Source organism: Athene cunicularia, assembly GCF_003259725.1.
Source record: "Athene cunicularia isolate RWA chromosome 12 unlocalized genomic scaffold, athCun1 chr12_part1, whole genome shotgun sequence".
In the NCBI taxonomy this organism is placed as follows: Eukaryota; Metazoa; Chordata; class Aves; order Strigiformes; family Strigidae; genus Athene; species Athene cunicularia.
The window spans coordinates 11,075,891-11,101,324 of record NW_020799116.1 but is presented as its reverse complement, the minus strand read 5'-3'; the positions used below and the strand labels follow the sequence as shown (position 1 = coordinate 11,101,324).

Here is a 25,434-nt window from a genome sequence, read left to right as displayed (position 1 = left end):
ATTTTATTGGTTGCAATAAACTACTGAACTGTTTTAGGATGATTTTAGAAGCTGATTATGTTTGCATACGAACACCCACTAGAGCTTTTAGGCATGTGCATTTTACCAGTGTGATTTCATGTAAGGCCATTTACTCCTGTGGAGTTAGAGCAGCACAAAGAATCAGGATCAGACTCCAGAGGTTTTTAACACTTTTTAGCACCACACAGATCCCAGTCTGGACCTGGGGGGACGCTCTGTGCACACCACTGCCCTCCTCTGAATTGCTGCCTGTTTCTAGCCCTGACAATCTGGAATTGGCCACCTCTCAATACGAGCTTGACAAACTGTGGAGCAATTTCTCCATGGGATATAGCAAGTGATACAGGGTAGTTTATCAATTCTGCATGGTGATGGAATGGGGGGTTTAGCACATGGAGGGGAGGACCCCACTTTTTGAACCAAGCCTCTGCAAGACACTGCAGCTGTGGTACTACGCAGTCACAACGCTGCCAACGTGGAGTGTGAAAGCAGGTAAAAACCACTAAAAAAAAAAAAAAAAAAAAGGAAACATTCACAGTCCACTCATTTTGTGCGGAAAATACTCAACTGCATTAGGAACAACAAGTTTATCAAGGACGATCATGCTACCTTGCAGGTAGCCCCTCTCTCCTTCCCAGACAGCTTCCTTCTTTCCCTTGAGTCAAGAGTCCTTCCAAGTCCACTCTTCTTTACCTGAGAGTTTCACAATAAGCCAGTTTTGTCACCAAAGCCGATGTAATGGGGGAGAGGAGACAGAAATATTTTACATTCTTCCCCCCTCCATGGTCCAATTTATACCCTGTTCTCTTACAGCTGCTTGCTGGGCTGTTTCATCAACTGAATCACTGAAAACAAAATTTCTGTAATTAGCTTAGTTTTACTTATTTAAATAGGTTGCTTCACTAGAAGTGTTACATACTCTTGTTCTTTTCTTTTTTTCTCTGGAACAGAAAATATTCCTAGTATATTCTTATATTTAAACAAGCACAGTAGATTAATTAATGTATTTAGTCTCTGGAAAGCTTGTAAATTCTGTCTAGCAGGAAGTGGCCATGAAATTTCCTATTTTTTCATAATTAGGCATAATAATTAGCACAATAATGCCCTTGTTAACATTCCTAATTATATGCAACTAGTACATCAATACCTCCTAGAAGGAAGCCGGTTACCTTTCCCATCTCATCTGGGACAGTCTGCATCCCCATGGGCAGAACAACCCAGCATCCTGCTTGCTGAGCAAGGACAGACTGCAGGAGCCAGTCTGACATGTAAATCAAAAAGGAAAGATCTTTACTCTAAAATAGCCCTAACATAAAAACTACTTACACAAAAGTCATAAAATAGCTCCCAGCCAAGCAAAAAATGTTCAATAAACCAAATGCATCAACATCACCACCATGTTCCCCCAGTACTGAAGTTTTGCCACTTACTCTTTCGGACTAGACCTACTCATTAATCAGCTCCAGCCCTGGCTGTAGGTTTTGCCTTGGGTCTGATGACATGAACTCTGGGACCACTTACACTTTTACTGCATATTGCCATGTCACCAAGCTGTTCAGATTACCTCTGCTGGGAGGCTGTCTCATTCCAGGAATAGAAATTAATTAATCAGTATATTTTCCACCCCCGTGCCAGGAAAAACATCTCTGATTAAAATGGTGTACTGAAGGTTTTTTTGCAATCACTGCCGACATAACTATTGATTAAATGAAAACCTTGTGAGCACTTGCTCGTTTTATAGGTGTATTTATTTCATTCCTCTCAAGCTCCTTTGTTTTAATTAAAGGGTATATTCTAGACACACTATGATTATTATATATATTGAAAACACCTCTGTAAATCTAAGACACCTCCTTTTTGAAATGACAGTGCTCCATATGATGGAAGGGCTTAACTCCCCAGTTTAGATTCTTAAAACTTCAGTCTAGTGAAAAGCATGCCTTGGAGGTAAATACTGAAACTTAGTGTTGGAGCTCCAAATACATCTACAAGGATGCTCCTGGGCAGGAAAAGTGCTTCACACATTGCTACGCTGAAGAATTGGTGCATCCATAACTAAATCCCAACGAGATTACATGGTTCACAATCTTTGCATTTGGCTTGGACTGAGCTCCCAACTCCTGGAAAACCCACCCGATAGAAGTATGTTTAAGTGCACAACGGTTGCTATTGTTCCCTTCAGAGACAATCATACAAGATGAGACTTTATAATAAAGTTGAGATCATATAGAATGGTTTGGGTTGGAAAGGACCTTAAAGCCCATCCAGTTCCCACCCCCCTGCCCCGGGCAGGGACACCTTCCCCCAGCCCAGGTTGCCCAAAGCCCCGTCCAACCTGGCCTTGAACCCTTCCAGGGAGGGGGCAGCCACAGCTGCTCTGGGCAACCTGTGCCAGGGCCTCACCCCCCTCACAGGGAAGAATTTCTTCCTTACATCTAATCTAAATCTGCCCTCTGTCAGTTTAAACCCATTACCCCTCATCCCATCCCTACACCCCTGATGCAGAGTCCCTCCCCCCTTTCCTGTAGCCCCTTTCAGTACTGGGAGGCCGCTCTAAGGTCTCCCCGGAGCCTTCTCTTCTCCAGGCTGAACACCCCCAACTCTCTCAGCCTGTCCTCACAGGGAGGTGCTCCAGCCCCTGATTATGTTTGTGGCCTCCTCTGGACTCTGGCAACCACAAGCTCTTCTACTCCAGAGGCATTACAGTTCCTATTAGCACATTACAAAGGAATGTCCAATATCAAAACATTTAATTCCTTCCTGCTGCTGTGACCCAGAGGGGCTTCAAGAAATTAGAAGTTAACTGGGCTGGATCACATTCTGCCAGGCTACAGCACTTGCTGCCACTGCAATGTAGTCATCAGACCACTCTCCTGAGAACTCGAAAGCTTGGGTTTCCAGTTTGTCTACATTTGTATATTTTATCTAATATCTTAATGCATATAAAACAGCACCTAAACCTGAGAATAGGTATCTAGCTCCCAGGAAGGGACTGCAGCCTGCTTTGTAAGGCACCAGACCCCTCTCACAAGGGGGGAAAAAAAAAAAAAAATTAGAAGGCAATCTTTCATACCACTTAAATGGAAATAAATAAAGGCACTATCCTTTGGCCCGTTTCCATTAACAGTCCTCCTCGTACACACAGTACACTTAAATTCCATGTTATCATTTCGGTACTCCGAAGCATTTCTGATTGAAACCCAGTCGAGTTGTAAGCACTTCTCGGCTGATTTCTCCGTACAGCCTGCTGCCAGAGAGATGCTGTTCCTTCAGGACATGGTCTGGCTCTCACAAAGTACTGCAGGGGCTGTAAGAAGGTAGGATGTTAAAGGGCCTTAAATCTTTGTTACAAATGCCTGTAACAAAGGTACTCCTGACAGTGACTATCCAACCCTGTGCTCCATCCAAAAACAGAGAACTGTATTTCAAACTCTGTTCCAAAACTTTTCCTCTCGCTATGTTTTTTTTTTTCCCTAATATCTAACGTGAACGTATCCTGATGCAACTTGCATACATTTTCTCCCACAAGATTAGCTCCAAGGCCATCTGCATTTCCTAATGGATCAGAGGTCTAAAAACCAACAACTTCACTAGACACACCAACTGGTCCATACACTTCGTTAAAATAATGTACTAAGCTTGCAATATCAGAGGTTAACTTCTGGTATTCACAACATATTTGATGCATCTTTGGCACATTTCAGTTTGCAGGGAAATCGGGCAGGGTCCCGTGTGTACCCTGCTGCCTGGGCATATGCTCCCTCCCACAGTCACACTGCAGGATGCAAAGCGTCTTTCTCTGTTACTTTCCTGCGCTTTTTGAGGGAAACCATTCACTTTGCCACATCTCTGCTGCTTCTTATTCATGAAAGGATGGACAGGGGTTCCTTATCCTGGCTTGTTGTAGAAATGAGCTACTAACCTTGCATGTCTTCTCATGTTGCAGGATTTCAGGAGCATTAGACACTCAGCTAATTTCAGCAGCCTTTTGTCCTCGCTGTGTAATTCAGGGACCATTTCTCCAATTATTATAATGAGAAAAAAAGCGCTATGACATCACACTAGCCCATACCTTTTCATGTCTCAGTGCTTTGCTCCCTATCTTTATGGGGACAAATGCTCACTGATTCATTTTTAAAAATATAAGATATTAATAATCACACATTCTGTTATATAAAAAAAAAAAAAAAAAAAATCACGCTAAATTTGCCCAGTAATTACAAGTTGTGAATTATCTGGTCAGGTCTGATAAATGGAGAACAGCAGGGAGCTTTAAACACTCTTTATCTTATATACCTCATATATTGCTTAGTATTTTACCTATGGCACAACTGCACATATATGCTTTAGGAAAAAGATACATATACATGTACACCCTTTAATCATCTCGCCATTTTTTAACTTACCAAAGCAGCACATCTCTTCTAAAGATGCCTAGAACATTTTCAAACCTCAATGTACATAAATTAGTGATGCTGCACAAGGAAACCCTAATTTATGCATTCACTACAGACCCAATTAGCTCTTCTATAACAGAATGCCAAACAGATTTTCTTAATAAAGCCGAACATATCACATCTAATATTTATATAAAATGCAGAGTTTTAACTCTGTCACTTTGTGTTACTAACCCCAGACTTTGAGAAGGGAACTCTGAAATTGGCTTTTTTCTCCCCCATGAACACCACTGGCAGAACATGGGACAGATGATCCGTTTGGACAGATCAACGTCACTCCAGCATAGCTAATCAAGTGACACAGATTTACATCAGCTGAATGCACAGTATGTCTGCATGCTGCTCAGGGAGGTCCACGGGACAGGCGCAGGCAGGAGCACACGGGGGGGGATCTGCAAACCTACCCTCCCTCCAGCACGGACCAGCCCCCTTCACCTCTGTGGGCATGAGGTTATACCTTAGTGAGCAGCAGACAGCTGTCAGGGACTCTGTACCTTGATTATACTCGTTAATATTTTAATCTCTTCCAGCCCAGATGGCTTAATTCCTTGGTTAAGGCTGAGACATGCCTGAGCAGTTGCAAGCTGAGGCTCTATCAAGAGAAGCGAGAAATGACATGGTGAACTGGGAGAAAAAACCCACCAGACAAGTGGTGATCACATTTGTGCCTCTGATATTTCTCACTCATGTTGGGAAGCAGAAATCCCGCCAGATGTCTGTGTGCTGTGTTGATTTTGTATCAACACCTCTGTCTGCATTTGTAACCTACCTGAGGTGTCTCCCATGTATTTTGTCACCTCAGGTTTCAGCTGCCCCCCGTGCAGGGGGCATCAGGTCATGTGCAAGGTACCACATCACACTGGCCAGATTCTGGGCCAAATTATTTTAAGTGGACTCAAGTTTTCAGAGTAAAAGCTAAACAAAAAAATTGATGGGATGAAAGCCAGTGCTATGTAGATAAGCTAGAAGATCAGTGTCAAAAAGGTTTTGTCTCTGAAGAGGAACACAAGCTGATCCCAGAAAAAGAAAAAAGTGCAAGTGAAATGGGGGACTGCTTCTCTACATCCTCTCTGAAAATGGTAACTCAAGATACTGCTATCCCACATTAATGTGCTTACAGTTGCTACAAGCAAAACCAACATGTGATGTACAGTGGCACAATCAAGTGCATTGTTACTTCAGATGACAAGCAAATAATTTTTAATCTTTTTGGTATTTATTTCAAGCAGATTAATCAAAATGAGCCATCTTGATTTTCATGCATACATAAACTAGCTTCATTCTTTTGCCTAACCACTTCTAGTCAAGACTCCTATAATAATTTTAGTTTATTCCATAACCATTTTAGAGTAGAATAAAAAAAAAAGTTCACATTATTCTATAGCCTTAAGGAGAATCCCACAACACCAGATCGGTAACTTGTGATACAACTGATTCAGCCAATGCTCACGTTTTGCATCCCACAGAGACCAGAGACCTTCCTCATCAAAAGGATCCAAAATCCTGGATAAAAAAACCAATACTTTTTGCTCAGGTATGTTTTGTTTTAAGTGTACGACTATGCAATGAAGTTTAGCATTCCTTAAGCAGAGGGCAGTATTACATCAGTAAATGCTCATTAAGGTTACCTCATCTACAGCGTGTGAAATTGCATTTCTGCGACCTAAGTACACATATTCCAGGTAACTGATTTTAGATATCTAGACAGATTTCTAAAGTTTCAGAAACTATAACTATATCCAATTACTGCAGAAAATGATAAATAAGAAAGTGTTCCAGTCTCTTCCTCCCTACACACACTTTGCTAAAGAAAAAATCTTGTCAATGTATTGCTTTACTTTGACCAAGTCCTCTTCCTTACTCCTTTCTCAAACTTAATCCCAGAAGGTTTTCTCTTCTCTCCTCATTGTATGTCACAATTACCAGTTCATTAAATATAAATGTAAGAACTACTCTATCCACAATTATTCTCTAAGCCCTCACATTCTCCCACTCCTCACGGACCTGGCACTGCAATCCACTAACAAGAATAACTACTCTGAGTTTCCCTTTGATTCCATGATGCTTTGGTCCTTCTGGCTCTGGTAATCCCTAAGCACTCTGCTGACGCTGCCCCTCTTAATGGAAAAGTTGGAGCTGAAAAACCTGCCAGGAGATAACATTCACCAACGAAGTCTCAGCCCTAAAACTTTTCCTAGTGCTTTGACATTTGTGTAAAATTCCAAAGCCACTTGCTCACACAGAGACGTTATTCTCTACTAGTGGAGCACTTCAGATGGAAAGTATTATCTGTTCCTAACTGACATCTTCCACTAAATGGAACATTTAATTAATTTGGTCCTAGGCCAGTCTGATCTCATTTGCTTGCATGAAGACGAACACGACTTGTAACTCTTTGGCACCGTTTCTTCTCCTCCTCCTCCCCCTTAAAAGGAACTTTAGTTGTTTACAGAATAGATACAAGAAAATCCAAGCTGGTACAGTGACACATCATTAGTTAAAAATACACCACAGCATAAAGAGCTTTAGTACAGAGAGAGCATTGGAATGCAGAAATACATGAAAACGGCTTTGGAAGGAAAATGAAAGTCATCTGGAAACTGATGATTTTTTCTGCTATGGGCTGTAGAAGAACAAAAAGACTGCAACCACTTTGTGTACTACTGCAGAAAGTGAATTTCTTACAATTAACCGCGTTAAAGATACAATAGAAGAGGTTATAAAAATACTTGAAATGTATGTCTAAAATGCAGATGGTAAACACAGAGTATAAGGAGGAAAAAAAGCTAAAGATAAAAAACAAACCCAAATCTACAAGAGTGTAAAAAACTGAACATCCCTGACTAGAGCCAGGCTCACATAACCAGCAAAGACAACGTGATTTGTGACTTGCAGAAAGCACTAAAGACAAAGAAGTGAGGATCTAGCAAAGATGACAGCATCTCCTTGGGAGATTCACTGTGTGAAGAAAAAGTTACTTAGCACGCATGCCACATGTATGGCCTGGCAGGCGTACGTGATGAGTTCTGACAGTAACAAAAGAGACAGCATAAAACAGGGATGCCCAGACTTAGTCCAGATCTACAGTTCTGGAAGTTGCTTTGGTTTTCAGACAGATCTAAGCAACACTCCACCGGAGAGAGAAGTAGCACATCTCCTGTCTGAAGTTATTTGTAACACTGCATAATGACTTCGAGCTGCTGCAGACGCTCTCAACAGCATAAAAGTGCAAGCCGAGGTCCACAGTTCTTTGAGAAAAGACAAGTATGGCCAAAGGTCTTTTTAGAAAGACTGCTTACACCTGCTTAGAAACACCAAATTCAAACTAATGCAATTAATTGTGAAAACCAGAAGATGAATTTTATTAAGGTAACACCTACATGTGCCATAGCCACAAGCCTTTCTGCCTTAGGGCAGTGTCACATGCGTAATCTGGAATCCTCTCCACAGGAGACTTCAGGGCCTGCATATAACCACATCCATTTCCAACTTGTGTGTGGCTTAATTAAATGGCAACTTAATTAAATGCACAACGTAGAAATCTCAATCAGATGCTGAAAAACAACCCCCAAGTACCACTGAGTGCCAGAAAGTAATGAGCTCGCACTTCCTCAGTGGGTCAGTCATTCCCTCCCAATATCCTTCCAGTTTAAAAAGAAGCCTGGCCAAGCTAATCAATATAACCCCCATCACAAATGATACAATGATGTACAACAGAAGTCAATGATAAAACAAAAATAGTAATAGAGAAACTAGGGTGGGTTTTCACACGCATTGGTGGGAACAAGGAACACATCAACTGCTCTCAGAGCAAGGTTATGCCGAGTTGGAACAGGTGTGAGCTGGCCCCAAGAGCATGCAAGCCATTTAAGATGCTTGAAAGCTAAAGATCAGAAAGTTTAAGATCTTGATGTATAAAAAGGAATTATGAACAATGTATTCTTGTAGCAGTATCAAAAAGAATTACTAATATGATATTGTCAATGGCGAAGGCTAAAAGTTCATGTTCAAGTGGCATAACAATGCACAGCCTACTGCAGCTACAGAACCACGTACCTTTTGCAAGAAGTCATCAGGAAAAAGTGAAAGAGATGCTCTAGTGACGTTTTACGGGGGAAAAGAGGTAGCTCTAATCAGCAGCCTCTGAAGAGGTGTTTTAATTCTAGGATAACAGACTGTGGCAAAACCTAAACAAAACCCAAGAAAATCAGGACACATCTGTTCAGCATGAAAACAGTGTTTTCCGTCTGCTTCTTGTGGAAGAAAAGAAAAAGACTTCAAGGACTGTGCTGAAGATAACATCTCACATATCAAAGCAGGTGATACAGTAGAATTGTGATAATTCTTGTGGAATGAGAGGAACGAAGATTAAGAGGAAAATGAGGAAAATAAGATCTTTGAACTACTTTGAAGTAGGGCACCACAAAGCCGATTCAAGTTCTCATTAACTTTAGCAGTGCATGAAATACAGTTTACTAGCTGCATGGCTTCATATTCAGCAAATACTAATACTGGGCAGTTAAGCCATGGAAATAAGTACATTATAGCAAGCAACAACTAACATATTGCTGCATGCTCATAAATGGCAATAAATCAGAAGTACAAAGGAAAATACAGACCTAACAGCAAGAGTGCTAAGGAAAGAACTGATGGAAATGAGTTGTTTTACGTGAAGAGGAACAAAAATAGTGGCTGTGAGACTAAAGCGATAACTTCTAAAAGATTTAAAAGTGGCAAGAGCGTTGAAGTGATGAGAAAAGACAAAGGAATTGCATACTGGAGACAAAAAAATGAGTCATATTCTGATTCCTTCTTTATGCCACATGGTGTATTGAGGACAGCTGCCACTCAATAAGTACTGAAATAACTTTTTACCAGAAAACTCTGAGCAGGGCAGTTGCACTTCATCATCTCTACAATGATGAAACTCAATATTCTATGAAAACAAAACTTGAAACACGTTATACAAGAACTTTTAGCATTTAAAAAAGCATTTTCTCATAAAAAGGTTCTCTCAAAAAGCTATGAGAAATTGAAACAAAAGATGTATTTCGAGCTAAAGATATTCTTCCTAAGATATTATAAACAGCTACAACGATCAGGTTGAGTGAATTAAGCAAAACGAGAAGATCTCATTTTCCATCTCAGTAAAGACACTAACTTCAACTGTGCTCCTAAGAAACTAAGGATCAAAATAGACTTCAAAATTCGCCCTAAGGAATATTTCTCATTCCTTCAATTGGCAGACTGATCCTTTGAAGCAAAACATTAGTTTGCCAAGGCCCTTTTGTTGGGGCAAGTGATGCAAACATGCACCTAAGACCCATACAGGCAAAGACAGACAGACCAGGCAAATATTTCTCAGTTAGAGCAAGTTATGCTGTAACACCTTTTTCAAGATTCATATTTATAATATTTCGTATTGCTAACAATAAAGGCGTGACAGAATTGGGTTCTAGTAAAGATTAGACTTAACAGTCTGCAAAGCAAAAATTTTAACTAATTATGGATTTCCTGAAGCATACTAATTTCTGTTTAAATTGTTTTTCTTGAGAATCTAATCTTAAAAAAAAAGATGAGAAAAAGCACAAAGTGTGCCACAAGGAACAACATGGGGCAGACAGGCTCTGGTGTTTCATCCAGACATTGCTTTAGTCTTGGGTTTCCTAATTTCTAGCCAGAGATATCACTTCCTCCAGTTTCAAAGTAGTCCAGCACCATGAATCTGAGCAAATAACTTGAATATCCTGGTGCAGTATCAAAACCGTCAGCAATCATTTTTATATTTCATCATTTCAGCACCAAAACACACCTTCATGTTTGCTGGCTTTAGCATTTTTTGCCTTACGAGTATCTGAGTTCAGGGGCATGCAAGATGCAAAGTTGGTACACCTCATTTACATTTCTAAAGTAAATGTTCAATATTCTAGTAGTCTGAAATTAATTTCCTAAGTGTTAATTGACGCTATTGAAAATTGCTAACGGCATATTCAAGACATTTCAAATAATTAACAACAAGATTTGATAGCAAAGTAGCCATTTTAGTAATGGTCCAAACCATTGCCATACTTCTTGCCCCACCTGTAGCAAGAAATGCTTTTTTTTGTTTTCTTACTGAAAAACAAGTACAACTGGTGCAATTTAATCTGACTAAAATTGATACTCATCTCAAACCTGATTTATTCTCACTTCACTTGAAGACAGAGCTCCTTTTATGGGTGTTTTAGGCCTTTTCTGATTTGTACCATGGATGTCACTGATTAAATGAGTGGACGCTACTAAAGTTCCATTGCCACTCAGCCCCTCAAATGTCACAAGCACTTCTTTAAAGAATTAAAAGAACTATCTTTAAAACATTTGATTTGCAGCTCCCAAAACCTGCAGTCCTGCTGTCCTCCCTTTGTACAGTTGGACCCAGGAAGACAACTATCACCAACAGCCTGCCAACAAGCTGACAGGAGGTAGAGAAAGCTTTCAACAGATACTCACTTTTAATGAGAACTTGTTGAAATAAATATTTCTTTTAAACGTTTGTTTGGAAGAAAGTCTCTTTAGTCAGCTCACCAGACAGTTGCACAGAAAGCTGAAGGAGTCAGCTACAAAAATAAAAGCATTTGAACAGTTGATGCGTCTTTCTGACTCATCTGAAGTAACACCTGAGTGCAGGGAGGCCAAGCACCGCCACCTAAGAACCGCAGACTCCACACAAGGAAGATGCTCTGTCCAGCCACGTATGTACAGCAGAGCAGAACCTGCTTTCTCCCTCCCTCCTCCTCCCCTGCGAGCAGCTAGCAGCTTGCTGCCTCCCTGTTCGTTCCAAGCCTTCTCTCCAGCCTGACCCCACAGCCTAGAAAAGCTGGTTTAAAAAGAAAGAGATCAAATTTCCTTTCTGCAAACCTATTTAATGCTTATTGCACGTGTTGTCACTGTACTACAGTTTGGGAAGGAGGGCTCACCACAGCTGTCTTATTAAAGCTCTGGGTTTACCTCCTCAGCCTTTTGTTTCTTTGTGCTTCATACCATCAAGCAGGCTGCCTCCAGCTGCCCTCTCCCTTATATTAAGGCCTAAGAGAATAACTTTCAGTATTTATAATTACAAAAGCCATTGCTTTAACCCGAGAAGGGTTCTGCTTTTAACTTTGCCACATCACACAGAGCTTTTGCATGGCTGTATTCAGACTTCTCCAACTTCCACACCTGAGAAAGCTCTTTCATGTCCATTTTAATGCTGGATCCCGATCAAGATGGTTGAGCTGAAGAAATTCTCCCTCTGAAAAGGGCTTTGTAGATTACTAACACTTTTTGCTCTGGTTAACTACAAAACATTGAATACAGAGACATGAAGGCTCTGAAATTTACTTATCAAGTTAAGATTAGTGAAAGACTTTATAGTTCTTCAATCCCAAGGAGGCCAATATGCTTTTACAAATAACTCAGACTGGCACAGGTCCTACAGGGAGCCTTTAAACCCATGTGTTCTAGCAAAGAGAGCAACTGTTCTCGCCTAAATTACTTTCTAAAAAGAAATTTTGGAAGGGGTAAAAAGTTATTTTATTTTAGAAGTTCAGCCTATATCTGCAGTACTTGTAAGATACTAAATACAATAAATCTCATTGGTTTTAGCTATCCCTCAACAATACGTCATTAGCAATTCATTATTTATCTGCAAGAAACTATGGTATTCTCTTCCAGTTTGTAGGATAAGCTACAGCTCTCAATTCAGATTAACAATCTACAAAAAAAGTGTCAAAAATACGAAGACTAAGCAGCAGTCCAAACTCAAGGTGTACTGGGGAAAATGCATCTGTCTGAGAAAACGGAGCATCACGTCATTCCAGACCTGTCGTTCCAGAATTTTTCAGGAACTGTACACACACTTAAGTATCCCTTGAGGCACCAGCCACCATGAGATACAGGATAACGGATGTACCATCTCAAACAGCAAATACTACTGTGAATTTAATTGAATTACAGCAGCCATTTTATTTTTTGCACAGCCTCTAAACTCTATATTGCTTGCTTGCTTCCAGTGATTCAGCACTTTATTTCTCAATACAATAATCCCTCCATAAGACAGTTTCTCATTCCTTTTAAGTAGTGCTTCTGACAGCAGCTACCTATATCTTAGTTGTTTAAGGCTCTCCCTTTTTTATTAAATACAAGTAGTTTATCTCAGACATACTTTTGCTCTCAGACTCTACCACTTTAACATCCTTGAGAACGCTCCATCTTTTAGCAGTGCTGAAATTGTCCTCACAATATACTGTTCCTTTATACTTTTAAGCTCACCTAACCACACCGTTGCAGAAACTAGAAAAAAAAGGAGACAGAAGAAAGGAAACCTGAAGCCCAGAAGATAAGAAGCAGACAGTGACACCCGCCTGTAAACATAAGTCAGCTGTGAAATGTTCTTCACAATGTCTGGAAAATACATATTTACAGGGGACACCAATAAAACTGCCAACTAGCTATTTTAGTTGCTAACCTAAAGGGTGTGGAAAGTTCGGGGTGCAGGGAAGGCAAAATAGGCAAAAGCACCGCCAGAACCTGCCTCTGCCGGAGCAGGCAGTTAGGAAGTGTCAGCAACTCCATCATTCAATAACGCCTTGGAATCAAGGCTGATGCATCTTGAGCTAGCTATTTAAGAAATGGCTTAAAACTTACTCAGTTTAGTGATTCTTTATTGTAATAACAAACAGTTTAAAAATACCATAATTGCTTTTGACCATAATCATCCGACAGTCATTAGCTGTTTATCACCAAAAAAAATTAATCCTCAAAGGGTGACCCTCATGTCCAAAATACACTCTCAGTCATGAAGAATGATTGATAAATTATTCCAAGCTAGTCCACAGAACCACATTTAGTGGCATTTTATCATCAAAGTTACTTTCCTCTTAATCAAAGGCTAATGCAACATGAAATCCTTAAATATGGGCTGTGCCATAAGATACAGTTAGCAACCTTGAAAGGGCTGGAAAACAGCAATTTGCACACACAAACACAAGATTTAGAACTACCACCATAACATGCATCATCAATCACAAGCAACAGTGGCTTTAACGGGCCTATTTTCAGAGTATATTAAGCTACATGACATCTTAACCTTCTTGTAAGGCCGCCATAATCTCTTTACAATATCAAATAAGTGCAGAAGGGCAGATTTGCTTCACGCAGAAATATTCTTTGCATGAGATTTCATAAATAATGGTATTGCTGCCTCATCAGACATTCGTCGGTGTTATTTTCACCCCCATATACCCCCTTAGGGAACACTAACAAACACTGTCACACCCACTCTGAAAAACAATACACTCTGAAAGTTTTGCACAACTGTAAGAAAGTTCTCACAGAAATGAGGCACATCTCTTTGGGCAATAGCTCATCTTCCAAAACCTGACTGTAAGGGAGAGATCGGGGCAGTTGCCTGTGACTTTTGACATAACTTTCTAAAAAGTTTTGTTCTCAGATCTGACTGGTGCTTTTGTATTCACCATATTCTTGTGAAGAAAAGTCACAAGTACTCCTGCATAAATATTAGTTACATATGAAAAAAGAAGAATCTCAAGCAAAATGCTGCCCCTGCAATAATTAACTATAATCCAAGTTACATGTATCAGAAAGTTGTCATTTCATTCTGCTGTAAAATTAGCAAACTATCTCGAGGTGCAACTTAAAGGAGAGCAGAGACCACTCATCTTTTAAAAGATACCAAATCCACTGTAATATGACAATTTTGCTCATTCAGTTTTTCAAATTACTTTAGAACAAATAATCCAGTTTTAATTGTTTATGCTTTCCATGCAGAGAGGAGCAGTGGTGACATGAGAAACCCAACTAATATGAGAGAAAGAAGTGTCTAAGGAAAGGGCTAGCAGAAGCACAGAAGGTGTAGAGAGGGAAAAAGGAAGTGGGATGGAAGGAAGCCAGGAGATAATGGAGGAGAGAACACAGCAGATCTTCAGAGAAGTAGGGAAACAGTAAGGACATGGTGGCAGACATGCTGGCAAGAAGAAGAGGAGGAAGGAGGACAGTTATTTTCTATGGTTCTTGAGAAGCAAAGGGATGCCTGGAGATCACAAACAACCCATCTTTGAAGAAACGATCTAAAAATTACATGCAGTAAGCCTATATCCAAGTAATCCTCTTGCACACTGACCCACAGCACTTCCAACTCAGCCAGTTTCCACCTGGAACAAGTGGAATTCTCTAGGTTCAAGTAGCCAACAGCTACAAGACACAAACATTCACTCACCAAGCAAATGGGAAGCTACCACTTTGGGGATGGATGCCAGTGGAGGAAGAAGGACCCCACAGTTTCAAACCATGACATAATTAACTGCTGTTCAGACTAGAGGCAGAAAGCATATTTGTTATAATTGCCTTTCCTAGAGCTATTACCCAGCACATTCAGTATTCCTATGCAGGCAAGGACATTTCTCCAGTGCAACTGTACACTGTGTCTGCTGGTAATATTTCTAATTAAAATTACACTGTAAGCCTGCTTGCTGAATACAATGCACAGATGCTACAAGCTTTCCAAGATCACTTAGCCTGTAGCTGTTTTAATTAGCTTGACAGGTAATAAAGTAGAATTTTATAATTATACTATTACAATGCACAAATGTTTCCTTTCAAATCTGTAGTTACTGAGTCACTTAGGTAAACAACAGCCAGTTTTGGTTCACCAGACCAGAAGAAAACCCCAAGCTTGGCTTCCGCTATGCCTCGCTTATGGCTTAGCCAGGACCACATGCTGCTTAGGAATGTGGGTTTGAAAATCCTTCCGTGCCTTAGAGATGAAGCATGCATAAAGCCTGAATTTGCTGTCCCCATAAGCGTACTTTTATCGAGCATAGCCACACGTGCAAGCCCTCACTTTCCTAAAAAAAAGTGCGCTGTGCTTAGCTCTTTGACAGCACAATGCTGGATCTTGAGGTGTGCTGCTAACCAAGAGCCCTATCAGCAAGGGGTAGATTTTAGACCCACAAAGTTTGTATAAATTCTCCATAGAGGACATCTCAGAGGCTTAGATCAGATTGCTATTCTGATGCCCTTTCCCATATACCACAAGAACACAATTCTGGCTTGTGGTCCCGTTATCAGGCCTAAACATTACACATCGCATCACTGAACTTTTAAGCACTCATATTCGCTAAGTACTTATCCGCACTTCACTTTTTTTAAATACCACTTCACTACAAATGCCATACTGGTTATAACACAGAATTGAGGCTTTTAACACAAATTCCAATCACATTCTTGCTAATGAAAGTGTTTACCAAATAGTTACGTTGTTCTGTAAACAAAATGCAATTTCCATTCTTCTGTCTATAGTGGTGTCAGCATTTGCAAGTCATTACCAGTATGCATATAGCTGTCTACTCCAGTCATTCACATTTGCTATCAAACTGGCATTTAAGGATTTGGAATGCAGAACACAAGTCTGCAGCTGAAAAATAATATCCTGAGATTTGATCCTGCGCTTCTTATTCAGGCTCAATTAATCAAGGTTGCCTAACTCTTCAGAAGTACTTTTTATCAACAGATTGAAAACACTTTCCAAATGAAATGGGTATCAGCATCTTCTTTTTACTATGGGGAACCTGAAAACAAGATTTCACCTGAGGAAGGTCTCTGAGGCTAATTTAGGAGTACTGTCCAAAGGGATGAGGAGTCCATTATTCAAAGTTATCTTTTATATTAAGAAATAAGCTTTTCCTTTCAGACACTAGAAAGTGATATATCACAAAATTTATCATACTGTCTTTGAAAACCTCACACAAAGATAGCTTTGCAAGTTTCACAACGTCCAGGCTGAATAAGAATAGCTTACTTGATCTACAGCAGTAATTCAGTTTTCATTGTGAACACCACCCAGGACTAAGGAGAAACTTGTGAATTACTCTGAAGAACTAAGAACTTAAACATTTTGATCACAAGGCATCTGTCACCCCTCTGAACAGATATAGCAATAACATCTAAAACTGGGGGAAGACCACATTTATTTTTTAAATATTTCATTGTAAACTCTGAAAGGGTTTTGTTCTCTGTTGGAGGTAATATAATTCATACTTAAAAGCATGTTGTTCTTTGGTAGCAATTTTACCCATGGAGATTGGCTACATGTAAATCAAGCTTGGTGGGACAGTTTTGGGCGAGGGCAAAACCAACACAGTAGGGATGCAGAGGAGCACACAGCCAGAAAAGACACAGCCTTCTGTTCTTGACTAGACCAGAGCTGGACATGCCAAAAGAGCAAATTATTTCACATTTATATCTATGTTTCATACTTGATGTTGTTCCAGGAAAACAACAAACACCCCTCTCCCCCAAGATAATTTCAGGACAAAACCCACCTTTCAACTAACAATACTGATTCCTTTGGACATTCAAGCTGAGATGCCATTAAAAAAAATTGAGCTTCAGAAGCACAACAGGTTTGTTTGGCTAATTCAGCTACCAAGTCAGTCAATCAACGACTAATTGAACACCAATTTTGAAAGCTTCGACAAGAAAAATAAGAACCTAACCAGAAAAACAACCTGCTATTGACAGCAAGGACAATATCCTTTTGTGAAAGGTTCATTCTTTAAATTATATATTCTTTTAAAACAATGGTACATTACAAAAATAGTTTTCTGAATTCAAGCTGTTCCACATTTTCTATAAACCTTCCGGTGTAGCACTTAAATGTAACTTGTCATATATTCTCTTAAAAAAAGGTAAGCAAAACCCATGTCAGTGTACTGAGAAACTAAGGGGCAGATTCTTTAATCAAGGCACAAACAATAGAAAGAAGCTTTTAACATTCAATGCAATGACATTAGAAAGAAGATAAATTAATATCACCAATAAATCAAAATTAGTATTAAAGAATTGTTACCTTCTCCAGCGCATGATATGTAGACTTCAGTCAAATTTCCAATACCTGAAAGTAGAAATTCATATGGAAAGTCAGTTATACTGGTATTTTAAGTCATTAAATTAATTCTTATCCACGTGAGCTTATTTCGCAGAGTAAGAGGCTGTCTTTAATTACTTGTAGTTTGTTATTTTCAAAGCACACAAGATAAAAGTAGTAAACCAGTCAGAATACTTTATAGAATTTTTCCACCGCTTGATTCCTGGATTCCCCCTTCTCTACTGAGGTCTCCCTCCCTAAGAGTCCCCAGCCATGGCACACTGCTCACCAGTCCACCACTTTCTGCAGACCCTGAATATTACACTGGAGTTCAGCCACTTCACCTGGCACTCACTGAACCTTATTTTTTTCAACTCTAACTTCACTAAGGGCTGAAACACTTTCAGTTGCTAAAGCCTCTGATAGTGAATCCCTATCTTCCTCCACTGCTCAAATGCTCTTGATCTCCCACAGCTGGCATAATTTCCCAGCTTTCCCCCATCACTTCTAACTCATTGCAACTCTGAGGTGACAACAAGCCAACCTAAATGCCAAAAAAAGGGGGGCTGCAGTACAGCCATTTCCCAAGGAGTTCCACTACAAACATTAGATCATCCAAACTACTCACTAATCAAATTTTGAAAAGTAGAAAAACAATAATGAATCTGTTCAACATGTAGATTTAATCATATAGCTTCACATGTTCAGCAGCTGGCTATGGGACACACAAAATACCTATGGTAGTTGCAGAAGATATGTTCATGAAACTAGAAGTAGGTAAGCACCATAATGTAGCAAGCATACTAAGAAATCGAAGCGCTTTTTGCACTATCAACACATAGAGGCACAAAAAGTGTCTGAAATTTGGCTTAAAGATAGCAAACAGATAACCAGTGCTTAACTAAAAGGTTGTAGGTTGTATTATAACTCAAGATGAAGAAGTCACAACCACCGAACCCCTATGTTTCCGTTCAAGTGTGTAATACAGCGGCTAGTCCCTGAGAATACAAAAGGGTTCTACATCACATGCTCTTACCAGTTTTATTGTGGGAGATTGCATGCTAAGGAATTACATTACCGGCAGTCTACAAGCATATTATGGCTTCATTTAACAAATATGTACCACTCACAAGCAATCAGCAACTTTTAGCAAGGACTTGGTACAACATTTCTCAGCCTGCACTTCGTAGTTACATTCACTAAGTGAAAGGAGTCCCAGCCTGGCTCATCTGTAGCTGTGCACAGCCCTACTCGTCACCCAGATTTGCTGGAGGGAAGAGCTCCCTTCAGGCTCAAGAGACCTGATGGGCAACAGGTGGGATCCAGCACCAACACTGAGCATGGGCAAGCTCGTTGGTAGAGGAACAGGCTTCACGGAAGGCAGAGCCAGATGGAGCCCCACTGAAGTGAGCACAGCGCTGGGTAGAGCGGATAAATATTTGACATTCGGAGCTACGCTAATTAGACATCAAGAAGAAATGAAGGGTTTCATACCAATCAAAATATTACTCTATTTACTGTAACTGTTCAACTTATTTCAGTCATAGAAAGTTTAGGAGAACAACTTGCCCAAGTTAAGAAATGCTCCAACACCAACACTGCTACATATTTTTAGATACCTACAAATCCATCCCTTGCTACTGAAAAAGAAGAAGAAAAAAACCTCCAGTTTTTTACTTTGCAAATTCTGATATTCTCGATACTTTCCTACCCATCTCTAAAGTATCCCTGAAATTGTGTGGGCATATAGGGCAGAAAGCCAAGGCAGGAGAGAGGTTTCTTACAAAACACCTGTCACGCAACCTTCAGAAGTGCATTTGGTTCAGGTTTTTGTGTTGTGGCTTTTTTTTTTTTTTTTTAAAATTCCTGTCATGCATGTGTGCATAATTGAGCTAGGGTGGGTTTTTTTGGTACTCATGTGGGAGACTCTGGATCAAATCTTCATTTTTCTCTTCCCCCACAATCCCAGCAAATGCACTTGCTACTAAGCCTATTAACTGCTTTCTTCTGTTGGAGCTGCTCACATCAGTTAAACATTCACTCAAGACATCTGATCTCCCATATGCCCAATGAGTATTTTGGCCAGTGAATAATTGTGGGGTAGAAGGAAAGGCGACTAGTTAAAAACCCTCTACATTACAATTTATGTCTGCTTAAAAGCTCAAAACAGCAGCAATGTACCTACACAAATCCTTCAGAAATTTCAGCTTCCAACAACAGAAACACTTCAGTGGACAATTTCTTAAAACACTTTGCATTGGCAGAGAGATATTGACTTAAACCGGGGAATAGGCAAATTCAGAATGTTTTACTTTCAGTACAGTATTTCCTCCCACAGTAATTGCAAAAGGCTGAACATTGCTCTTCACAAGTCATGTGTTTGAGGTGGTGATTAAAGTAATTGTATGTTATCCTCATAAGCAGCACTGAACCTGGACTTCCAGGCTTGAAAACTTAAAGCATTTAAATTACCTTATCCCCAAACATTCAGCAGTGCCCAAGTAATTTTGCTAAATAATAAAAAACCTCCCATAGCCTGGAGGGTTTGGCCACAGCTTCCAATCAATTCAAACACACACCTTCATCCCAAGTGAAGAACAGACTGGAGCAGGTACCGAGGGAAACAAACAGTGCTCTCTCCCCTAGGTGACACTATGGAAGACAGCACTCTAAAAACTGAATTTAGCAGCTTCAGTATTTTCTGCATCCCTTGTCAACAGAAGGCTTTGAAAAAAAACTTCAGAACAGAGATATGAGGTTGTCTCCAAAGGAAAAGGCAACAACACTCTTTTAATGTGACTCCCCAGTTGCCACTCCGGTTGTTCTTAAAGCTATAACTTCCAAGAAACCTGAAAAGAAAATTCAGTTTAGCCCAATCCTCATTTCATGTAAAGGAACAGCACATACTTCAAGAGAAAAAAAAAATCATTTAAAGATAGAAAATAAAAATAGAGAGGCTCAACATCATTTCATAGAACTACTGTATAATTGCACTAAAATTTCTAGTTTTCAGGTGGGGGCAGTTCTTTGGGAGCTGGCAACAGGGAGCGCTGATGAGAGGCTGAAGAACTGCTGATCTCCCCACTGCTGCCAGCAGAAATCCATACATTACACTCCAAGTTTATATTGACACACTGATGCAGACTGAGCTGAAAGAAGCAATCCCACAGAAAGCTGAGGTGCAATTCCCACCTGGAAGTTTATTAGCATAATATGCAAATACTGACATTCCTAATGCATCTTTCCTCAGAGTACTTCTACGAGATAAGACTGCAGAGTAAGGGTGATGGTATTTCTCTATGGAAGGAAATCAAGCCTGGTCGATGTCAGGAACATTACTGATGCACCAGGCTCTGAATCCCCAAACCAAAATTTTCCCTCAGTCATTTGAAACATGCAACAATTCATTTCTTCATGTTCTTTCTTCTTTTCAGTGTCCCTGGTTCTCTTCTGAGCTTAGGTTTATCAAATTAGCCTCCTCTGGCACTGTTTTGTATTGCCTGACAAACCATAAACTAGTCGTCCTATGTTCCAAATTCACTGTTTTTAAGCAAGCTTAAATAAGGATATGAGACTTTGCATCTCTCTACTTCTCTCCAGACTCAAATTAGGCACTTCAGAAGCCCCCAGACTGCAGATTTGTCTTTATCTGAAGCCCCCTATGTACTGTTTAAGAGCTTTCCCTGCTTCTGTTTTCTGATACAAACTTGAAATCCTTCCAACCTTTCACTTTCTATAAACACAATATTCACCTTACCTTAATGTTAAGAAATGCAAGAACCACATGTCTGCCTGTATATGGGCTTATTAACCCAAGTTATTAAGTAATCAAGTGCATCTGAACCTGCTCTTGCTTATTTTCTTTTCCAGCAGTCTTACCAACCTTCACGAAGAAAGATGTTCCCTGCAACTGCTCCTGTTGCTGTCCGTACTCCTGCTCCAGGAAGGCATTTCTCCAAGCAAAGCCCATACCCACCCACCTTTGCCGCTTCTCAAAAACAAAGCCAGAGGACACTAACTCCAAAGCATCACCCAGTTCTACTACCCATATCAACAGATAAACAGCAAGCGGTCCAGAAAAGGTGGTATCAAGCATCAGCTGTGTCATTTCCCTGCCAAGGCACACGTCTTGCACAACAGGAACCCACACTTTATTCAGCAGCATCTACCAGCTGCAGCTGAGACATGGCACAGCCCTTCCTCAGTAACATCTGAATCCTTGGCTTGCCTCCTGTTCATGAATTCAAACATTGTTATTAACACAATAGATTGATTAAGGGAGCTAAACAGAAAAGACACAGTTTTCTGAAGCTGAAATATAAATCCAGTAAGCATTTGTCACAGAAGCATTTCCTGCGCATTTAAACATTGTTTAGTGAGTCAGCCAAAAGCGTTTTGCAAGCGTAATCTATCTCATGGAAGAAAAACTCAAAAAGCCTAATCACCACCATAGCTCTCCCAGGGTTTGACAGGTTTAGCTTCAAAGTAAAATGATGTCAAAATAGAGATCCCATGTGGTTTATTATAATAAAAAAATCCTGAAAATTAAATATTTCTAAGTGTTATCTTGAGGTAGGAAAATACCTTGGTCTCGTCAAGTAGGGATGAGAATTACATATTAATATTGGATTTTTAGACTTTACAATGTCATTTGTTTGATGTCATTTGCTTCACAAACAAAAAGAACATTGACCTGCATGACTCCATATTGATAATAAAACAATCTTTAGTCACCAGAATTCTTTGGAGAGATTGTCAAAGAAATCTCAAAGTGATTCACCAGCTGGTTCATAAATTGAACTTGTAAGCTACATCATAACCTTTAAAATTGCCTTCTATTACTTAAAATGCTCCATCAGAATATGCTCAGAACAACTGCTTACTGACTTACAGAGTCACCTGTTTGAAAGAGATGTTCTTTCAAAGCTATTTTCCCATAGAGATACAGGTGAAGAGCCCATGTATCAGTAAAAAGCCCAGAATAACTACAGGAGACTGCATTCCGAGAGAATGATGTGTTCATCACCTTTCTACTTTAAATGCAAAGTAATGAAATGCATTAAAATTGTTTTACGTTGTCTGTGAGTGATACTCCAGTCCCTCCAAACTGCTGATTAAGAGATCCTTTGCTCATTTGCATATAGCGCATCAACCCAGCCACTTACCAAGGGTTATTTTAACTGAACACACCAGGCTTTGATGACACAAAGGGAAAACTCACTTCAGATACAGTCAGGGTTTTCGCATGTGTTTCTTCATTACCAAGATATAACAACATCTTTGCAGTCCACTACAGCTTGCTTTCCAAGCAACAGAAGGAGATGGGTTGTACCAGCTACTCACTAAAAAAACAAACACATTTTATTTCACATCACTGTAAACTGCAGGTTTGTAATCTTCTTAATTTTTACTGAGATGTCAAGAGCCCATGTAGTAACTCTAATGATGTACGAGACCCAAGTTTAAATTCTTCTCCCCAGGGAACAGCGGTTGCATGAGCTCTCCATCACCAGCCCATGGCCCGCTCTCCTTGCTGGTGACTCGAAGAGTCCACCACAGCTTTACAAAAGCGTCTTTCTGCACTTTCTTTTCAAGCTTATGCTTGGCCCAAAGCCTGCCTCAGCTGAAGGACACGGCGCAAAGGATATTGTTCAATGTCACATCTGAGTGATTCTTTGCATGAAAGAGCAAGCAGAAGTTAACAGGCTATACCGACCAGGGAAGGGAGGGGACCATTAGTTCCCCTTCATTTCTTGTTCCTATCACTCTGTTATATTAAATCTTTTCTTACTGGGATTGAAGTGCCAGAAGCAAAAATTATAACTGATCAGAAATATCTCTAATCACTTGTATCCAATTACAAAATACCAAACAAGAAAGGTCAGCGATTAAAGAAAAAAAACAGGTGCTGAGTAATTAATGTCTACACAACTTGTAATAATCAGCAACCTCGATGTTTAATTTCGTATGTTTTGCCATCCAGTTTTTATTTGAGGCGACAATTTAGTGCTTATTTGCAAGCTAAGGTATGTATTCACATAGTCCCCTGATTGCTGTAAATGAAGGCCTTAAATATTTACTGCTAGTAAGACATTTTAAACTTTTAGCAAGATTATCTTCTAATACTCAGCAGTGTGAGATTTTTATGACCTTATGTGTTGAGGAATAATCTTCTGCAACACGATAAAATGGATCTACGCCCACAGTCTATCCCTGCTAGAGCTACAGCTCCATCACCATTAAATTGTTTGTTTTTCTTCTTTTTAATTTGTTCCTTGTCCTTGCAAGCCAGAAGACATTTCAGATCGCCCACATACTCCCTCAACACCATGTTCTCCAAAAAACAAGGTCTTTTGCTTTCTAAGTCGGTTACGTATAGAAATTGCTAAGTTACATAACTAGGTCACACAGTGCACAGATACATGAAGTCTGCAGAAGGGTTTTGAATTTAAACATGTCCACACCGACTACAAAACATACGCCTCCCTTTGCTTACCCCCATTCTTTTATATAAAAAAAGCAACAGTATGAGTAAGATAGTTGATTTTCTATTGCCGTACTCATCCAACATGGAACGAGGTTAGATGAACAGAAGACATGACAGTGACACTACAAAAAGGTGTTCATATCAAGCCCGCAACACTGGATGAGAAAGTCCCCGTGGACTTTTCAGGTTGCTACCACAAACATGTGGTGTGGGGTGTTCGGTGTAGGAAACACGCAGCCAGGGTGAGCCTGTTCATCGCAGGGTGCCTCAACACAACTAGTAGTAGTTTTCTGGGGGTTTTTGTGGGTTTTTTTTGTTTGTTTGTGGGGTTTTTTTTGTTTTGTTTTGTTTTGTTTGGTTTGGGTTTTTTTAATTATTTTTAAATCCTTTGGTCTCTGAAGTCTCACGGAACAAAGGGGTGGACTTGAAGTTCCAACAGCCCATGCACTGCTTTATATCTATTTATTAATGCTCTGAAAATCAGCAGATGCATATTAACATGCTGCTCCTTCTCTTGGAGGCTCACTGGCAGCCCAGGATGAAGCCAGGAGAGCAAACCTCTTACTTCAAGAGCAGCATTCACTGGAAAGGCAGTGGATATCCAAGGAAATGCCTCTATTTTTTACTGCCTAGAGAAAAACCTCTTGCTTTAAAAATGCTGAATTGTAACTAAACAGAACTGTTGCATAATCAATCTTCACGACAATCAATTTAGCAAGTCCTGGATGCCACCAGGGAAAGCCAGCAGCAATACCCACAAAAGCCACCCTGACCTTAACAGCCAGCTAAAAAGGTGTTTATATACAATATCTGAAAAATAAGAAACTGATACATGAACTGCCAATAGTTTGCAGTCAATATTCAGCACAGAACTATCCAAATTTTATTTTATTTTTTTACCTAATTCAGTCTGCTCTAAGCAGCACACAGGAAGAAAAGCAAGTGTAATAAAACTGATAGTGTACACAGCAACAGCAGAAGTCTCACAAAAACTTCCCAAGTGCAGAAGAATGTCATTAGCGACTGGGGTACAATAAATCTCACATCCCAGGAAACAGCACTCTGGATTTCTTGTTCGGGGCAATCCCATCATGAATCAAAAACCTATGTTATGAAATTACATCTCAGAGGTTTCTTCCGAAGGATTCATAAAATACCTTAGAATAATGAGGAACTGGTAACAAAAAGCACTCTTAGTTTTTCCAAGTTCCTTTAACTTATCAGTTTATAGATGAAGCTAATCGATACATCCAAGAATCTCAGTATTTAGTAGCAGCAGCCAGCAAATGAACACAAGCTAAAAACCTAAAAGCATGAAAAAAACCAGAAAAGCTGGTGAAAATAACAAAGCAAAAACCTGAAATCCAAATAAACCAAAGGAATGTGCCACACAAGTGGCAAAGATGAGACTGTCCACCATTCCTGACAACTGAAAGCTGTTCACGAAGACTAGAGTCCAGAAAATCCATTTATTTTGTTTAGTGCCATCTACTTAATGCACAAGTACAAATAAAACTAGGCAATTCCTGAACAGTAAAACTGAAATACTTTGAAGCAAGAGATTT

The 25,434-nt window shown here is 39.9% G+C and overlaps 1 protein-coding gene across 2 annotated transcripts in view; it reads right to left on the bottom strand.

Moving 5' to 3' along the window:
* CNTN4 (contactin 4) overlaps positions 1-17,409 on the bottom strand; it is a 299,396-nt gene extending 281,987 nt beyond the window's left edge. For both annotated transcript variants that reach the window (XM_026857402.1, XM_026857405.1), the window contains exon 1: positions 17,365-17,409. The gene's annotated coding sequence lies outside the window, so the exon portion shown is untranslated. The remainder of the gene's footprint in view (positions 1-17,364) is intronic.
* Between the last annotated feature and the right edge of the window lie 8,025 nt (positions 17,410-25,434).